The sequence below is a fragment of the Stomoxys calcitrans genome, chromosome 1 (assembly GCF_963082655.1).
Source record: "Stomoxys calcitrans chromosome 1, idStoCalc2.1, whole genome shotgun sequence".
Lineage (NCBI taxonomy): Eukaryota > Metazoa > Arthropoda > Insecta > Diptera > Muscidae > Stomoxys > Stomoxys calcitrans.
In genome coordinates this window covers 153,577,605-153,597,787 of record NC_081552.1, presented here as the reverse complement: position 1 = coordinate 153,597,787, position 20,183 = coordinate 153,577,605, and the positions used below count along the sequence as shown (strand labels likewise).

The 20,183-nt window shown below is 39.7% G+C and overlaps 1 long non-coding RNA gene across 1 annotated transcript; it reads left to right on the top strand.

Annotated features, from left to right (window-relative positions):
* Window positions 1-15,452: 15,452 nt before the first annotated feature.
* Window positions 15,453-16,152, top strand: LOC131994342 (uncharacterized). The gene is made up of 3 exons (XR_009396643.1): window positions 15,453-15,557; window positions 15,653-15,811; window positions 15,984-16,152. It is a non-coding gene; the product is annotated as an uncharacterized LOC131994342 (long non-coding RNA).
* Window positions 16,153-20,183: the final 4,031 nt, after the last annotated feature.

Genomic DNA, 20,183 nt, shown 5'->3' with positions numbered 1-20,183 from the left:
AGTATATGCAAGTTCTAGGCAAATTGGTGAAAATAGCGTCAAGATGCAGCGCGAGATAGCCCACCTCCATCTCTAGTAACGAATGTAATATTCCATCAGGTCCGGGTGACTCAAATGGTTGGAAGTTCCTCAAGGTTTCCTTCACCATAATTTCCGAAATTATAAGACTGCGTACTCATCAAAAGCCTCTACATGTCCTCAGTTTGCTCTACTCCCTCTCCCATGTCGTTTACTAACATTTCAGTTTGGCCATGAGATTTTGAGAGAAACTTTTTCATCTTAGCGGCGTCATTAACGCTCTCGACCTATTTGCAGAATAGCTTCCAGAAGGAATGTTTTGTCGCTCTGATAATTTTATCATATTCCTTGAGACGTGTGTAATACATATAAGGGCCCAATACCTTGAATGAGGAACTCATTTCACCATATCTGCTTTTACGGGATCTGCATTCATCTATATACGCCCTATTAGTAATCTTCAATGAATTCCTATCAGACATTTATTGTTATACCTTCCGCCACAGAACGGGGTAATACTAACTTCGTCACTCCACTCGTAGCACCTCGAAATATTCGTTGAAGACTCCATAAATTATATTTATTCTTGATTGTCATGACATTTTAAGTCGATCTAGCCATGTTCGTCCGTCCATCTGCCTGGCGAAAGCACGCGAATTTTCGAAGGAGTAATGCTAGGCGCTTGAAATTGTGCACAAACACTTCCTATAAGTTTAGGTTGGGCGCAATTCTTATCCCATTTGGCTGAAATTTTGCTATGATTTCCAAGAACTATGCCAAGTATGGTTCAAATCAGCCCATATAAACCGATCTGGGATATTGACTTCTTGAGCCCCCGAGGGAGCAATTATTATCCGTTTTGGTTGAAATTATGTGTTCTGTTTTGTCTCGCAACGACTACGCCAAGTATGATCTATATCGGTTCATAACCTGACATGATTCCGATATAATTCGATCTTCCTATCATACTTCTTAAGCCTCTAGAGGACCCAATTCTTTTGCACTTGTTTCTTGATTGGCCACTTTTTTTCTGAGTTTTTCTGCAATGTTAAATTGGTGGTCCGAGTCCACCGTGTCGAATATGTACGACGTGCTCAAAGTGGTATCGCTCTGCGGCTGTCCTTTGGCTCTGCAATAAATAGAAGGGCCTGTATTATTGATATCAGAGAAGCCTGCGATTGAATGGAATGTTCGTAAGAAAATTGTTCAGTATTGCAAGTTTAAGGGTTCTCGTTAAGACATTTCCATTTGAACACGTCTAATAATAAGAATTGGACCAGATTGATGGCTTTGCCTTTTTTGCCATTGTCAGCAATTGATACGCTGAATTTAAGGATGGCAGCGTTGGTAATATTTTGCTGTAGATTTCTCTCACTGCCAAGAGTTACTGCGTTTCCACCCCATTGGCATACTCGTGTCATCACTTTTCAGAGCAATTAATCATGTTGAGGATGCAAACGAAACTGTTTTGGGATATTTTACGAGTAACATGTCACAACAACATCCCGGCACCGCCACTACTGATGACAACAACTGAGACCAATGTGGCGCACTCCAACGCCAAACGAAAGCCGCTGTTCTTCAAAAAAAATAGTAATGCCCAGTTAATCCCGCACCATTTGCTGGATGTATGCAATTCATTTGGCGCTTGGACTTTGGATTATTCCGTTGTAGCTGGTGGCGTTTCTGTTGGCAAAAGTGTTTATAGTTCGGAAGTTATGTTCGCGGGAGGGGATGATGCTCCTATATGCGCCCATAAAATTGTTATGTGTTTGACGCGCTTTTTGTGGATTGACGGACATGAGTTGGTGGCTGTAGACTGGTCGGGGATTTGTTTTTGTTTTATTGGTTTCCGCTTGGGGGTGTTTTTATTGCTTCAAAATATTTGTGTGCAACAAAAAATATGTCGGTTTTTTCGAGTTCCCGCTGTTGGCGCATGGATTGTTAGGTTACTTTTTTTATGACTTCGCCTGTTGTTTACAATGAGGGTTATGGCACTTCAGTTGGAAGAACTGGCTGCGTTGACAGTGATGTTGAGTACTTATGATAAATGCGCGCCAAATGACGCATGTCCTCATCTTGGGATTTATGGCATTATAATATTTCATCAGACCTGCATTGCAAAGCCCACCATTTTTTGGTGTATAAAGTGGGGCACATGACTGGCCGTAAATTGCTCGCATACAAATGTCCTCCCAGCAACGTGGTCAGGAGAATTAAGTTTTGAAATTGATCAACCTACTCTTTGTTGCTGAAGGACATTTGCTTTTTATATGCATACTAGCTGACCGGGGCCCGCTCCGCTGCGCTGGAACAAAATTTTCCTTGGAATATTTAATTTCGAAAAAGAGCTTTTAGCGAAATACCATGCTACGCAAATAGTGCCTTTATCTGGTTCCCATATGATCTTTATTGGTCTACGAATTTCAGTTTGGATGTAAGGTGTACTCCATTCCTAAAATACTTTATTTCAGTCCGATATTCTCATGATATCTGATTTAGGGGTGTTTTCGGGGGTAAGGCGATCCCCCAGGCACTTGGCCCTGCAAAAATTCCCATTGTCGAAAAATTGTTACCCTTTGGGAGGTGTTGCCCTAAATACATGGTCATGAATTTGGATATCAAATTCGTATTCTACTCCCAAATACCTTTATTTGAGCCCCATTTTGCGATCTTCAGTAAAAAATTGCTGTTTGTGGGGTATTTTTGGAAAGGGGCAGACCCCCAGAAAATTGGTCCCGGAAGTGGGTATCAACTCTGGCTCTACCCCTAATACCTTTAATTTGAGCTCCACATTGACATGGTCGGTAAATAAGCCGGATTTAGAGGTGTTTTGGGGATTGGGGTGGTCCCCCAAACACTAAGCACGGAAAATATAGTCAGCAAATATGTCCGGTTTGGGGTATTGGCCCTTAAAACTATAAATATTTAGTTCCACTCTCTTTAAGACCCAAATTGTCTTGGTGAGCAAATACGTCCTATTGGGGGTTGTTATGCTGGTGGGACGTCCCCTAGACAATTGGTCCCAAATGTTGAAATCACTACTCCCACATACCTTTAATTTGAGCCCCATATTTCCAAAGTCGGCAAACATGACCTGCTTGGGGGTATTTTGGGGGTTGGGCGGCAGTGAGTTGGAATTGAAAATATATATCGGATTCGTGTTCCACTTTAAAAACCCTCTTATTTGAGCCTCATATTGCAATAGTCAGAAAAAACTTATTATTTGGGTGGTGTTGTGGGGGTGGCGTGGCCCCGTAGACACTTTCCACGAATATTGATATAAAATTCGTGATTTACTCCCAAAGACCTTTCATTTGAGCCCCATATTGCTATTATCGTAAATTTGTCCTCTTAATTACCTTTCATTTGAGTCCCATATTGTCGTGATTGGTGTAAGTATATGTTTGGTAGGTTTTAGGGTGGTGCGTACCCCATCCGTAGGTACCCCATCCGAAATTTTTATTTTTAGGGTACTATATGAGCACACAAAATTTCGATTAAATCGCACCACCATATCAGCTATATCAGGTTATGAACCGATTTGAACCTTATTTGGCACAGTTGTTGAAAGTAATAATAAAGTACGTCATGCAAAATTTTTGCTTTCGACAGACAGACGGACGGACATGGCTAGATCGACATAAAATGTCACGACGATCAAGAATATATACTTTATGGGGTCTCAGATGAATATTTCGAGTAGTTACAAACATAATGACGAAATTAGTATACCCCCCATCTTGTGGTGGAGGGTATAGAAATTTACAAGACGATCAGGTATTCAGAATTCTTTCAGAACTGTCGGAAAAAAATTCTTCAGAAAATCAAACTGAATTCGCAACGATATCGGTAAGATCTAGTCGGAAGACTTCAGAATTTGTACAGAAATGTCTGACATCCGAAATTTGGTTCACTTGGGAACTACGGTGGCCTTCAACAGAATTATTCAAAAAAGCAAGCATAACAAGTAAAAAGGCGTTAAGTTCGGCCGGGCCGAACTTTGGATACCCACCACCTCGGGAATATACGTAATATATATATATATATACATATATATATATATATATATATGATCTGTTTAGACTCTGGTGAGGTTTCGGATGAACTTTTAAAATCTCTCTGGATGCAACGACTTCCGAAGCAAACTCAAGCAATAATTTTATCGGTAAGCAATGAATCTTTAAGCAATTTGGCGGCTATGGCCGATAAGATTTCTGATACCGCAGAATCATGGGATGTTAGTGCTATATCCTCAAGAAAACCGACTGAGTCGACACAAATTCAGGATTTAAAAGCCAAAATTGAAGAAATAATCGAGAAAATCGAGGCACTCGCAAATCAATCAAGAAGCCGTTCAAAATCAAGAGGCAGGTCACAGAGTAAGTCACGTGATAAACCTTTTTGTTGGTATCATTATAAGTTTGGTGATCGTGCTAACAAATGTGTCCAGCCCTGCTCATTTGTGCCAAATTTTTCTCCGGAAAACTAAAAGGCTCCTCATCATCGGTGACGGATGAGGACTGCCAACAGATATGTCGCCTTTTTGTTCGTGATACAAACCTAAAATATGAGTTTTTCATCGATACTGGTGCTGATGTATCTGTGTTTCCGGCTACCTCAACTGAAAAACGCCAAAACCCATCAAGTCTTAAATTAATAGCAGCTAATGAGTCCCCTATTAAAACATTTGGTATAAAAACTCTTACCTTAAGCCTTGGCCTCAACCGAAAATTTACCTGGAATTGCCAGGTAACAGACCAATAATTGGCGTTGCCAGTGTTAACAGACCAATAATTGGCGCTGATTTTCTTAGCCATTTTGGGTTATTGGTTGATGTTAAGAACAATCGTCTGATAGATAATGGGTCCAGGTCAGAAAGTAAAGCAACGTTATTTTCTGGATCTTTAAATTCTGTAAAATCAATTTCAAAAAACTCAGAATTTTGTAAGCTTTTTCTACAATTTCCTGAACTGACGCAAAGTGACAATCGTATTTCACCAGCAAGGCATTCTGTGAAGCATGTTATCCACACAGAAGGTCCACCGGTTCATGCAAAAGCACGAAGATTGTCCCCTGAGAAGCTCAAAATTGTAAAGCGTGAGTTTGATTTGATGCTGCAACAAGGTATATGTCGTCCTTCGAAAAGTTCCTGGGCAAGTCCGTTGCATTTAGTCCCGAAGTCAAATGGAGAGTGGCGTCCATGTGGCGACTACCGCCGTTTAAATGCTGCTACCACTCCCGACCGCTATCCTGTTCCTCACATACACGATTTTGGACACATGTTGAGCGGCAAGCAAATATTTAGTAAAGTGGACCTTGTTAAAGCATATCATCAAATACCAGTTGAAGAATCTGACATTGCTAAGACTGCAATTATAACTCCATTTGGGTTATTTGAGTTTCCTCGAATGAGCCTTGGACTTTGTAATGCAGTTCAGTCTTTTCAGCGTTTCATACACGAGGTCATAGAAGGTTTCGATTTCTGTTACGCCTATATAGATGATATCCTCATTGCGTCAAACAACAAAGAGGAGCACTTGGAACATCTCAGGAAATTATTTTCAAGATTTCGAGAGTTTGGTGTTGCTATTAATTATTCCAAGTCGGTGCTCGGAGTTGCAGAAGTCGAATTTTTAGGATATTTAGTCAATTCAGATGGTATCAAACCTCTGTCATCCCGCGTAGAAGCAATCAAAGGCTACAAGTTGCCAGAAACTGAAAAAGAGCTGCGAAGGTTTTTAGGAATGATACATTTTTATAGACGATTTATTCCTAATGCAGCACATCAACAGTCAAAACTTCATGCTATCTGTTCTGGAAATAAAAAGGGAACGAACGCAAAGATCCAATGGACAGAGGACTTACTTGAAGCTTTCAAGGAATGCAAGAACTCATTAGCTGATGCAGCTCTACTTGTTTATCCAAAACTCAATGCTCCGACATCTTTGTGGATTGATGCATCGGATACAGGAATGGGTGGAGTTTTACAACAATTTATTAGCGGTGAGTGGAAACCCATAGCATTTTTCTCAAAGAAATTGAGCTCGTCTCAAATGAAATATAGTGAATATGACAGAGAACTTCTCGCAGCATACTCAGCACTGAAATACTTCCAATATTTTTTGGAAGGAAGAGAGTTCTTTATTTGTACAGACCACTAACCCCTAATAAAGGGTGATTTTTTTGAGGTTAGGATTTTCATGCATTAGTATTTGACAGATCACGTGGGATTTCAGACATGGTGTCAAAGAGAAAGATGCTCAGTATGCTTTGACATTTCATCATGAATAGACTTACTAACGAGCAACGCTTGCAAATCATTGAATTTTATTACCAAAATCAGTGTTCGGTTCGAAATGTGTTCAAATTTTGACAAATTTTGTTCAGCGATGAGGCTCATTTCTGGTTGAATGGCTACGTAAATAAGCAAAATTGCCGCATTTGGAGTGAAGAGCAACCAGAAGCCGTTCAAGAACTGCCCATGCATCCCGAAAAATGCACTGTTTGGTGTGGTTTGTACGCTGGTGGAATCATTGGACCGTATTTTTTCAAAGATGCTGTTGGACGCAACGTTACGGTGAATGAACACATTTCGAACCGAACACTGATTTTGGTAATAAAATTCAATGATTTGCAAGCGTTGCTCGTTAGTAAGTCTATTCATGATGAAATGTCAAAGCATACTGAGCATCTTTCTCTTTGACACCATGTCTGAAATCCCACGTGATCTGTCAAATACTAATGCATGAAAATCCTAACCTCAAAAAAATCACCCTTTATATGCATTTAAACAGAAACCGGAGAAGGCATCCCCACGGCAACTGCGACACCTTGATTACATAGGGCAGCATACTGTCGATATAAGACATATTTCCGGAAAAGATAACACATTGCAGACGCATTATCTCGATTGGATGCAGTATCATTACCATAACCTCTGGATTACAACGATTTGGCTCGTTCGCAAGAGTCCGACATAGAATTACAACAATTATTAAAAGTTAACACATCTCTTGTCTTAAAAAATGGTTGCCCTGGCTCAAATGTTGAAGTTTATTGTGATGTGTCAACAAAAGCAATACGACCATATATAACCAAACATTTTCGCAAGCCTCTTTTTGAATCACTACATGGAATATCTCATCCAGGCATCCGAGCAACAACAAGCATCATTAAAACTCGTTTTGTTTGGCCATCAATATCTAAGGACCTGCATGTTTGGACCAAATGTTGCATATCTTGTCAAAAGGCAAAGGTTAATCGCCACGTCAAGAGTCCTCTTGGAAATTTTGAGTTACCAACGGAACGTTTTAAAAACAGCATCGATTTGGTTGGTCCGCTACCTCTATGTCAAAATTTCAGGTATGTTCTCACTTGTATTGACAGATTTTACCCGAGGCTATACCGTTGACAGACATAACAGCAACAACCGTTGCTTCAGCATTTCTGTCAGGCTGGGTTTCCCGATATGGAGTTCCGTCATCTATTACAACCGATCTGGGAAGACAATTTGAATCTGCTATTTTTCGAGAATTTTCGCGGTTTTTAGGAGTAAATGTTACCCATACAACACCTTACCATCCGCAAAGCAATGGCCAAATTGAAAGATGGCATAGAACAATGAAGGCAGCTATCAAGTCATACAAGTCGCAGAATTGGGTAGAAATTCTTCCTGTAGTTATGATGGGTTTGCACTCGGCAATTATTCAAGATGTTGGTTATTCTTCTGCTGAAATGGTTTTTGGTACCAACCAAAGACTTCCTGGTGAGATATTTGATAACGTCAACTCCAAATATTCAGACAATTGGATCGATGAATTTCATAATAATATGCAAAATATAAGACCAACTCCTGGAATAAGACATGGGAAGCATACAATTTTTGTACCCATGGATCTACTGAAATGCTCACATGTTTTTGTAAGAAATGATGCAGTTCGAAAACCTCTACAACCTCCCTACCCATTTCAAGCAATTTCGCGGAATAGTAAGATATTCAAAATTAGACGAGGCCAGGATGAAAAGGTTATATCCATCGACCGGCTCAAACCCGCCTATCTCTTAAATGAATCAGAATCAATTCAAGTTCCGGATACTTCAAGCAATTCACAAGGAACGTCAACAATGAAATTACGATCCGGAAAGAAAGTATCATTTGGTCCTGGAGTATAAATTTCGTTTTCACTAGGGAGGGGGTACTGTGGTGTATCCACATTTATTATTCTCAATCGTTTTAATTATTTATTTAGTTTATATAACACTTTTGAGTTTTAAAAAATATGTTAAATTGAGTAGGCATTGGATTGTCATTTTCTTTTCATTGTACAGAAAAATTTGATTCATTCGAAAAAATATAAGTGACGTGTCAGGAAGCAAAATTTAAAATATTCATAAATTTGTTAATTGTTTGCGTTTTATTTCGTTTTGCCCCTTAACCACGTCAAACTCTTAAGGAATTCTAATTTACTTTCGGTCAGAAATCGATAAGACAAGTCGAAAACACATTCGTATTCATTAAGACTCAACATCAGAATTCGGTCAGAACGACAACTCGAATTTCCCATAATTTTGGTTTAGAGTTCTGTCAGAAATATCGACAGAAATATCAGATTTCCCTCCGACATTTCGTTCCAAAGTCGCGTCAACCACTTCATTTATTTTTCGTTAAAATTTCAGACCGACTTCGGATCTAAATGCGAATCAATTTTCCGACTTTAGTACAGACTTCTGACCGAATTCTGAAGTTTGGTTCACTGAATCAGAGGTTAGCATGTTCTTCTATGGAGCTGAGTGACTGAGTGCAAATCCTGACGAGAAAATAAAAAACAAGTAAAATAAAAACATTAAGTTAGGCCGGGCCGAACTTTGGGTACCCATTACCGCGGGTATATATGTATACCACCTTTCATCAAAATCCGGTAAAAGTTGCATACCTTTTGTCCCATAGCAGTTATATCAACATATGTTCCGATTTGGACCAAATACTAATGAGTACAAGTCATTGTTCTATTGAGTATAACAAAACATTGGTCTTTTTTGTAGCTATATCTAAAAATAAACCGAACCATATACGACACGGATGCCGAAAAGCCTAACACAGCTCACTGTCCCAAATTTCGTCGAAATCGGACAATAAATTCGCCTTTTATGGCGCCAAAACCTTAAATCGAGCTATATCCAAATCTGGACCGATCTGGATCAAATTGAAGAAGTATGTCGGGAGGCCTAACATAACTCACTGTCCCAAATTTCAGCAAAGTCGGAAAATAAATGTGGCTTTTATGGCCCCAAAACCTAAAACCGAGAGATCGGTCTATATGACAGCTATATCCAAATCTGGACCGATCTGTGCCATATTGCAGAAGTATGTCGAGGGGCTTCACTTAACTGACTGTCCTAAATTTTGGCGACATCGGACAATAAATGCGGATGTTATAGGCCCAAAACCTTAAATCGAGAGATCGGTCTATATGGCAGCTATATCCAAATCTAAACCGATCAGGGCCAAATTGAAGGAAGATGTTGATGGGCCTAAGAAAACTCACTGTCCCAAATTCCAGCAAAATCGGATAATAAATGTGACTTTCATGGGCCTAAGACCCTAAATCGGCGGATCGGTCTATATGGGAGCTATATGAATATATAGTCCGATATAGCACATCTTCGGACTTAACCTGCTTATGGACAAAAAAAAAGAATCTGTGCAAAGTTTCAGCTCAATATCTCTATTTTTAAAGACTGTAACGTGATTTCAACAGACAGACGGACGGACATGTCTAGATTGTCTTAGATTTTTACGCTGATCAAGAATATATATACTTTATAGGGTCGGAAATGGATATTTCGATCTGTTGCAAACGGAATGACAAAATGAATATACCCGCATCCTTCGGTGATGGGTATAAATATATTCAGTCATGTTTATTCCCTGCTAATTCTTGTTAGGTAAAAACTTCTCTCCAAAGAAGTGTCGGCGCACCGTTCGGGCTCGGATATAAAAAGGAGATCTTAATTGAATATATAAGAGCTAATTTGCAATTTGAATACTTTCGAATTCTAAAAGAATTATTCCACAATTCGATAGGACAAGTCGGAAAATACACCCGTATTCAACAAGATTTTATTCCAAAATCAGTCAGAAATCGATAAGACAAGGCGAAAAACACATCCATATTTATTAGGACTCAACATCAGAATTCGGTCAGAAGTGTTAACTAATTTTCCATAATTTTGGTTCAGATATCTGAAAGCATTTTGTCAGAAACATCGACAAAAACATCCGATTTCCCTCCAACATTTTGTTCCGAAGTCGTGTCAACCACCCCATATATTTTTCTTTAAGAATTCGGACAGACTGCGGATACGGACACGGATGATTTTTTCGACTTTCGTACAGACTACTGGCCAAATTCTGAACGTTTGATTCACTGGTTATCGTAACATACATTTTTATAATGATACTAGTAGAGTTGCTTAACGACATGTTAGTGGTCCGAAAAAAAAAACTGCAACAACGCACAATGGGATAAAATCGAAAAAAACTAAAAGGGTGCTAAGTTCGGCCGGCCCGAATTTTGGAAACCCACCACCATGGTATCTGCTAAAATTTATAATAAATTTGGTTGAAGGCTATAGTTTTATTCTACAATACATTCCAAACTTCTGTCAAACCAGCAAAAATTAAACCGAAAATGAATAATCGAGAGACAGGCTTATATGGGAGCTATGCCAGGCTAAAAACCGATTTGGACCTTACTTGGCACAGTTGTTGGAAGTCATAACAGAACTCAATGTTTAAAATTTTAGCTAGATCGGACCAAAATTGAGTCTTCCAGGGGCTCAAGTTGTCAAATTGGGAGATCGGTTAATATGGGAGCTATATTAGGTTATAGACCGATTCGGACCGTACTTAATACAGTTGTTGGAAGTCATAACAAAACACTAAGTATAAAATGTCAGCCAAATTGGACAAAAATTGTGACTTCCAAGGGCTCAAGAAGTCATATCGGGAGATCGGTTTATATGGGAGCTATATCTAAATCTGAACCGTTGTGGCCCATTTGCAATCTCCAATAATCCACATCAATACTTAGTATCTGTGCAAAATTTCAAGCGGCTAGCTTTACGCGTTCGACCGCTATTTTGATTTCGACGGACTGACATGGCTAGATCGACCCAGAACGCGGCGACTACCAAGAATATATATATTGTACTTAATGGGGTCTTAGGCGAATATTTCGAGGTGTTACAGACGGAATGACTAGATTGGTATACCCCCATCCTATGGTGGTGGGTATAAAAAAAAAAAAACTAGTAATAAATATGCCGTCTGAGTATGGGTAGAGACATCTCTTTAAAATTTGGAATGGTTAAAGCTGAGTTGTTAGGGAGATCGCGTGAAAAATACCAAGGTCCTAGGTTGTCCGGGGCTGTTTGGCAGGGTCTTAAATTATTATTATTTTTATACCCTCCACCATAAGATGGGGGGTATACTAATTTCGTCATTCTGTTTGTAACTACTCGAAATATTCGTCTGAGACCCCATAAAGTATATATATTCTTGATCGTCGTGACATTTTATGTCGATCTAGCCATGTCCGTCCGTCTGTCCGTCCGTCCGTCCGTCCGTCCGTCCGTCCGTCCGTCTGTCTGTCGAAAGCACGCTAACTTCCGAAGGAGTAAAGCTAGCCGCTTGAAATTTTGCACAAATACTTCTTATTAGTGTAGATCGGTTGGTATTGTAAATGGGCCATATCGGTCCATGTTTTGATATAGCTGCCATATAAACCGATCTTGGGTCTTGACTTCTTGAGCCTCTAGCGTGCGCAATTCGTATCCGATCAGAATGAAATTTTGCACGACGTGTTTTGTTATGATATTCAACAACTGTGCCAAGTATGGTTCAAATCGGTTCATAACCTGATATAGCTGCCATATAAACCGATCTTGGGTCTTGACTTCTTAAGCCTCTAGAGTGCGCAATTCTTATCCGATTGAAATGAAATTTTGCACGACGTGTTTTGTTATTATATCCAACAACTGTGCGAAGTATGGTTCAAATCGGTTCATAACCTGATATAGCTGCCATATAAACAGATCTTGGGTCTTGACTTCTTGAGCCTCTAGAGGGCGCAATTCTTATCCGAATGGAATGGAATTTCGCACGACGTGTTTTGTTATGATACCCAACAACTGTGCCAAGTATGGTTGAAATCGGCCCATAACCTGATATAGCTGCCATATAAACCGATCTTGGGTCTTGACTTCTTGAGCTTCTAGAGGGCGCAATTCCTATCCGATTTGGCTGAAATTTTGCATGACGTATTTTATTTTTACTTTTAACAACTGTGTCAAATAAGGTTCAAATCGGTTCATAACCTGATATAGCTGCCATATAAACCGATCTGGGATCTTGACTTCTTGACCCCTAGAGGTCGTAATTATTATCCGATATGCCTGAAATTTTGTACGACGGATCCTCTCATGACCATCAACAAATGTGTTTATTATGGTCTGAATCGGTCTATAGCCCGAAACAGATCACATATAAATCGTTCTCTCTATTTTACTTCGTGAGCCCCAATGGGCGCAATTCTTATACGAATTGGCTGAAATTTTACACAGGTCTCCAACTTATAATTTAATTGTGGTCCGAACCGGTCCATATCTTGATATCGTTTTAATAGCAGAGCAACTCTTTTCTTATATCCTTTTTTGCCTAAGAAGAGATGCCGGGAAAAGAACTCGACAAATGCGATCGATGGTGGAGGGTACATAAGATTCGGCCCGGCCGAACTTAGCACGCTTTTACTTGTTTTTCTTTTTATACATCATTCATTTTAGATATTCATTTCTCTGACATCTACTCAAAAAATAGTGAAAAAATTGCAATTTTATAAAAACGAAAAATCAAATTTAAAAAATTGTGCAAACAATTTTTACCTCGGGTTTGGGGAACATATGGAGCTAAAAAATTGGAACCTAATGGGACATCTGGGCTTTGAAGTTTGAGAACTCGGGGAGGTTTTCCATTTTTATACCCTCCACCATAAGATGGGGGGTATACTAATTTCGTCATTCTGTTTGTAACTACTCGAAATATTCGTCTGAGACCCCATAAAGTATATATGTTCTTGATCGTCGTGACATTTTATGTCGATCTAGCCATGTCCGTCCGTCTGTCCGTCCGTCCGTCCGTCCGTCCGTCCGTCCGTCCGTCCGTCCGTCCGTCCGTCCGTCCGTCCGTCTGTCTGTCGAAAGCACGCTAACTTCCGAAGGAGTAAAGCTAGCCGCTTGAAATTTTGCACAAATACTTCTTATTAGTGTAGGTCGGTTGGTATTGTAAATGGGCCATATCGGTCCATGTTTTGATATAGCTGCCATATAAACCGATCTTGGGTCTTGACTTCTTGAGCCTCTAGCGTGCGCAATTCGTATCCGATCAGAATGAAATTTTGCACGACGTGTTTTGTTATGATATTCAACAACTGTGCCAAGTATGGTTCAAATCGGCCCATAACCTGATATAGCTGCCATATAAACCGATCTTGGGTCTTGACTTCTTGAGCCTCTAGAGTGCGCAATTCTTATCCGATTGAAATGAAATTTTGCACGACGTGTTTTGTTATTATATCCAACAACTGTGCGAAGTATGGTTCAAATCGGTTCATAACCTGATATAGCTGCCATATAAACAGATCTTGGGTCTTGACTTCTTGAGCCTCTAGAGGGCGCAATTCTTATCCGAATGGAATGGAATTTCGCACGACGTGTTTTGTTATGATACCCAACAACTGTGCCAAGTATGGTTGAAATCGGCCCATAACCTGATATAGCTGCCATATAAACCGATCTTGGGTCTTGACTTCTTGAGCTTCTAGAGGGCGCAATTCCTATCCGATTTGGCTGAAATTTTGCATGACGTATTTTATTTTTACTTTTAACAACTGTGTCAAATAAGGTTCAAATCGGTTCATAACCTGATATAGCTGCCATATAAACCGATCTGGGATCTTGACTTCTTGACCCCTAGAGGTCGTAATTATTATCCGATATGCCTGAAATTTTGTACGACGGATCCTCTCATGACCATCAACAAATGTGTTTATTATGGTCTGAATCGGTCTATAGCCCGATACAGATCACATATAAATCGTTCTCTCTATTTTACTTCGTGAGCCCCAATGGGCGCAATTCTTATACGAATTGGCTGAAATTTTACACAGGTCTCCAACTTATAATTTAATTGTGGTCCGAACCGGTCCATATCTTGATATCGTTTTAATAGCAGAGCAACTCTTTTCTTATATCCTTTTTTGCCTAAGAAGAGATGCCGGGAAAAGAACTCGACAAATGCGATCGATGGTGGAGGGTATATAAGATTCGGCCCGGCCGAACTTAGCACGCTTTTACTTGTTACTATTCCTTTGTTTTTCAAAGTAGTTCTATGTTTTCCGGGGGCGGGTTACTGGCCCAGCGCCCCAACCACATGGGTTTGTGGGATTGCATGTATCCCTCGTTGTGGCGAGCCGCTTGCTCCAAGATCCGACGCTCGCCGCCAGCCGCCCCTAACCTGGGAACAGACGCTGATGTTGACCATTGGTTATTTGAAGGCGTCAATAACTCGCCTTGTCATCTCGAGTATCATTGGGTCTCCACTCCCAAAAAGCCTTGTACAACCGAGCAGATAAAGAACATGGAGAAAGTTGGGAACCACAAATTTGAGATAGTCAGTAACTTTATCTACCTCGGCACCGCCGTAACCGAAACGAATGACACCAGTTTTGAGATAAAGCGAAGAATAATACTGGCAAGCAGATGCTACTTTGGACTAAGTAAGCAGTTTAGAAACAAGGCCATCTCTCGACAGACGAAGACTACACTTTACAAGACACTGATACTACCCGTGCTGTTATATGGTTCTGAAGCATGGTTACTTGTGAAAGCAGATGAGGCAGTGCTTGGAGTATTTGAGAGAAAGATTCTTCGTAAAATATATGGACCAGTTTGCGTTAACGGAGAATATAGGCGACGTATGAACCACGAGCTGTATGAGCTGTATGACGACGATAGCATAGTTACACGCATCAAAATACAACGGCTGCGTTGGCTAGGTCATGTTGTCAGAATGGATGAAGAAGCTCCAGCAAAGAAGTCTTTTGAAGGCAAACACGGTGGTACACGCAAACCGGGAAGACCAAAAGCCCGTTGGAAAGATCAAGTTGTGGGAGACACCTCGAAACTTGGTGTCAGAGATTTTAGAATGAGCGCAGAAGATCGAGGTGCTTGGAACGCTATTCTACGTTCGGCTAGTGGAAGAAATATTCTGTCATAGCCAATTAAAGTAAAGTAAATCCATGGTGGAGGGAATATAAGATTTGGCCCGGCCGAACTTAACACGCTCTAACTTGTTTTTAACTAAAAAATTATCTATTTTGATGTACATATAGCACCCGTCTAAGCTGACATATCTTGTTCAAGTTTCACTTAAAATCCATCTGCAATATGTCCTCTTCACAAAAAGGGAAACAAATTAGGTAGTTAAGCAACTTTTTTCAATAAAGAATGAAAATACTTTTTTGACCAAAAAATTAAAAATATACGCTTTTTTCACATTTTTTGACTGCCAAAGTGTTAACTTTAACCTAAATTATCAGATAAAGCTCATATCTATAAAGACAAGACCGCTACAATTGACGCGTTGGAAAACAATATTGAAGCATTTATTCGTTAGATACCGGTCGAGATGTTGAGAAGAGTATGCCAAAATTGGACTAAGCCAATGGATCATGTGAGTAGCAGTCACAGTCAACATTTGCATGAAATAATCTTCAAACGTAAAATTTTATGGAACGTACTATCGATTCAAACAAAGATTTCATGCATTTTTCTGAATTGTATGAGTTTTTTTAAACTTTCCTATAGCTCTTAAAAAACTACCTTTTAAAATGTTGAATTTTTAGACGAAGAGTTCAGTTCTTGAAATACTCTATGGTTGTTAGTGCATCTTGAAATCAGAAGTAGATGGATGGTCTTGTGGAGGCCTCTGACACGAATCTCAAAAATCGATTTAATCAGGTTATGCGCAATGGGGGTTGCCATTTAACCGATGACATTTTTAAGATTGCATGAAAAAAGGGATATTTAACTCTCAAATAAAAAAGAATTAAAACAATAACTGTAGTGCTTTTGTTTTAATTGAGTTTTCAAGTAAGTCAGTTGGTCTGGCGTATATTTTCCATCTTAAATGATGGTATGGGCAGCTGTGACTACTCTTTAACCGTTTTCATCGAGCCTGGAGTCAAAGTTCATGAGAAAATTTATTGGAATCTGCTTTGGACCCTTGGACACGCAATGATTTCGGTTGTAGATCATGGACATACCAACAAAGACTCAGCAGTCAAATAAAGCAAGTGTTAAATAAGAATGGTTACAAAATCATGTTCTGCACTTCATTTCGCCCACATAGTGGCTGTCCAATTCGCCATTTTAGAGAGGAAGGGAAGGACTAAACCAGTTTAAACGTAAGTTCGGCCTAGCTTTAGATACACACCACCATGGATATATCCATCATTTTATTTTATTATAACTCTACTGTTCTACCATGGTTTTGTCCAAATATGTGCTGGATTATACTTGATTCGGATGCTGAAAAGCCTTATGCAAGTCATAGTTTCACCAACCTTGGGCAATAAATCCGTATTTTATAGCATAAAGAGCCTAAGTCTATCTAGACATATCTGGACCGCAAACGACATTAAGTGACTGTTAGAAAATGCAGCGAAATGCGCCTGTTATGGGCTTGAGACCCTAAACCAAAAAGCTGTATTTTCATACGGTCTGATGTGAACCATACTGAATTCGGATAGCGGGAGATATAGTGAAACTCACTGTTCCAAATTTCAGCGTAAACTGGTAATTAATGTGGCTTTTGTGGGTTTAAACCCCTGGATCGGTCTACATTCAGATATGATCTGATCTGGAGCATTTTCGATTAGAACATCGGGGTGATTAATACAACTCACTGTTCCAAATTTCAGCGAAATTGGAATATAAATACGGCCTTTACGGGCTCAACATCCTGAATCGGGAAATCATTCTAAACAGTCCGATTTGGCCCGTTCAAGAAATTAATCGCTGCCGGAACGTTATGGCCATTGGTTATTTAAAGGCGCCAATAACACGGCTTGTTATATCGAGTATATAGGCACTCGGTATTTAAGCAAGAGCCAGTGCCGCTCGGCATCTAATTGGATTTCTCCACTCGATATCGCTGATTGTCCGCGACTGCAATTGCGTCTACAAAGCATCCTACTAACCGCAACCTGTGGACGCTGCCGCTAACTCTTAACTGAGCTTCTCATGATGACAATGAACTCCACACGAATCGGAACTCATAGTTCCAATCAGTGTGGTGCTCATGTCCATCCCGTGATGTTTGAATTGGTAACACTTCTTCTGTATATTGGTATGTTTAGAACAAACCTACCTCTCGACAACCACATATTACGATCTACAACACTCTGATAATGTCTGTGGTCTTATGTGTAGCAGCAATTTTTGGGGTAATCAAAACTAAAATTCTTCGTTCAATATGCAGTGGGCGGCAGAAGTCTAAATACGACCTTAATTTTTGCCAAGTATCTAATCTTGTACCATTACAGTTTAGTTTATAACTTTTTTTTATTTATCGATTCTAGATTTAAATAATTTATATTTTGGTTGTTGGTCTATAATATGAAGCTTTTTGCCAGACGACTAAATTTGGTTCGTATGTAGACTTTTCATCGCCCACCTTTTATCGGCAAATGTTCCACAAATTTAAACAAGTAAAAGCGTGCTAAGTTCGGCCGGGCCGAATCTTATATACCCTCCACCATGGATCGTATTTGTCGAGTTCTATGCACGGTATCTCTTTTAAGGCAAACAAAGAATATTGAATAAGAACTGTTATGCTATTGGAGCTACATCAAGTTATAGTCCGATTTGGATCATAAATAAATGCTGAATACATTGAGTAATATTTCAGTTCATTCGGATAAGACTTGTGCCTTGTAGGGGCTCAAGAAGCAAAATCGGGAGAGAGATTTATATGGGGCTGTATCAAGCTATTGATCGATTTAGACCTCTCATGTTGAAAGTCATGAGAGAAGTCGTTGTACAAAATTTCTGCCATATCGGATGAGAATTGCGCCCTCTAGAGGCTCAAGAAGTCAAGACCCAAGATCGGTTTATATTGCAGCTATATCAGGTTATATACCGATTTGCGCCATACTTAACACAGTTATTGGAAGTCAAAACAAAACACCTCATGCAAAATTTCAGTCAAGTCGGATGAGAATTGCGCGCTCTATTGGCTCAAGAAGTCAAGATCCAAGATCGGTTTATATGTCAGCTATAGTAGATTATGAAACGATTTGCGCCATACTCAGTACAGTAGTGGAAAGTGATACCAAAACACTACGTGCAAAATTTCAGTCAAACCGGGCGAGATTTGCGCCCTCTAGAGGCTCAAGAATTCAAAACCCAATATCGGTTAAATGGCAGCTATATCAAAACATGGACCGATTTGGCCTATTTATAATCCCAACCGACCTACACTAATAAAAAGTATTTGTGCAAAATTGTAAGCGACTAGCTTTACTCCTTCGAAATTTAGCGTGCTTTCGACAGATAGACGGACGGACGGACAGACGGACGGACATGACGAAAACGACTTTAAAAGACATGACGATCAAGAATATATATACTTTATGGAGTCTAAGAAGCATATTTCGAGGTGTTACAAACATAATGACGAAATTAGTTTGCCCCCATCCTATGGTAGAGTGTATAAAAAGCCCACAAGACCGAATCGAAGAAATTTACTTCGTTCGGCCTTGGAATCATGGATTCTGTCTTGTCCACTTACTTTTGTGAGAATTGTGATCTTACTATTTTGGTGGCTATTAAAATCGCTAGAAAAATAAAATTCTTTTTTTTTTCACTAAACATTGAAAACATACAACCTGCAGCAGCGTGGAACATAAAATTTCCGTAAGGCTATTTAAGACGATTGCACTGAATTGCCCACAGTTCATGGCAACAAATAACCTCAAATAGTAAAATATTTTCTTTACGATTCCGACAAGAAAACAAACTTTTTTGGTAGCATAGATAATGGGAATGCAATAAAATTGTGATTTTTATTACCTGGCACTAGCGGCAGCATGCATTAGTTGTGCTGCTGATAACACTAGTTACGCTCCTCTACACACTTCGACATATGTGCTGGTCACAAATACCGATCCCGAGTCATGCATCCATTCATCTAGCAATAGCTCTACGTTACTCGTTACAAATTTGGAACGCCACACCATGGCATATGGTGCGCCATAAAAAGTTCCATTTGTATGAAGGGCACGTAGTATATTTCAAGAACTTTATTAATTTCTCGGTGACATGGTGACACTGAATGTACGAGTATTGAGTGTGATCCAAGTAGATATCGGCCACATCTCTTGCATCCACGATGGACGGAGAGCACATACATAAGTGTACACATCGAAGGACATCATTCCATAGTGGGATAAGCGTGAGAGAAAAAATGAGGTCACTGCATACCAAAGCAATTGTTTCCTTCGCCACCTTCCGTGGTAGTGGAGGAAACACGAGCAGACCATGTATGATATCAGCCGCAGCAATGTTAGGTGGGTGTGAAAAGTCAACTGCAAAGGAACTGCAAAGCAATTGGGATTTTAATTAATTTTTCTTAAGCCTTAGTTTGATATTTTATTGGCTATTGGTCAGCAGCATATTTGACATTTTGCTTTCGGGCTTAGTATTGAATTGGGAAATTGCAGGCATGTCGCCTACAGTTCTGGTGGTTGGGCAGTCCACTGCAATAAGCGTGACGAACAAAAACATTTGGGTGGGTGATAGCATGCCCTGGTAGACGTATTTGGTAATTTCTTTATGTGGTCAAGTATATTTTTGTTGTCCAGGTCATGTCATGGTTTTGGCATCTCAAATAAATTGCCAACTTAATTGCAGTGAATTTTGGGTCATTTCATTAGACGCTTCACTAACTAATAACACCAACAAATGACTGATTCACTGAAAGACTCTGGCAGCTGGCCTGAATGAAAGTAATAAAGAAGTTATTTATATTGACATGAATCGGT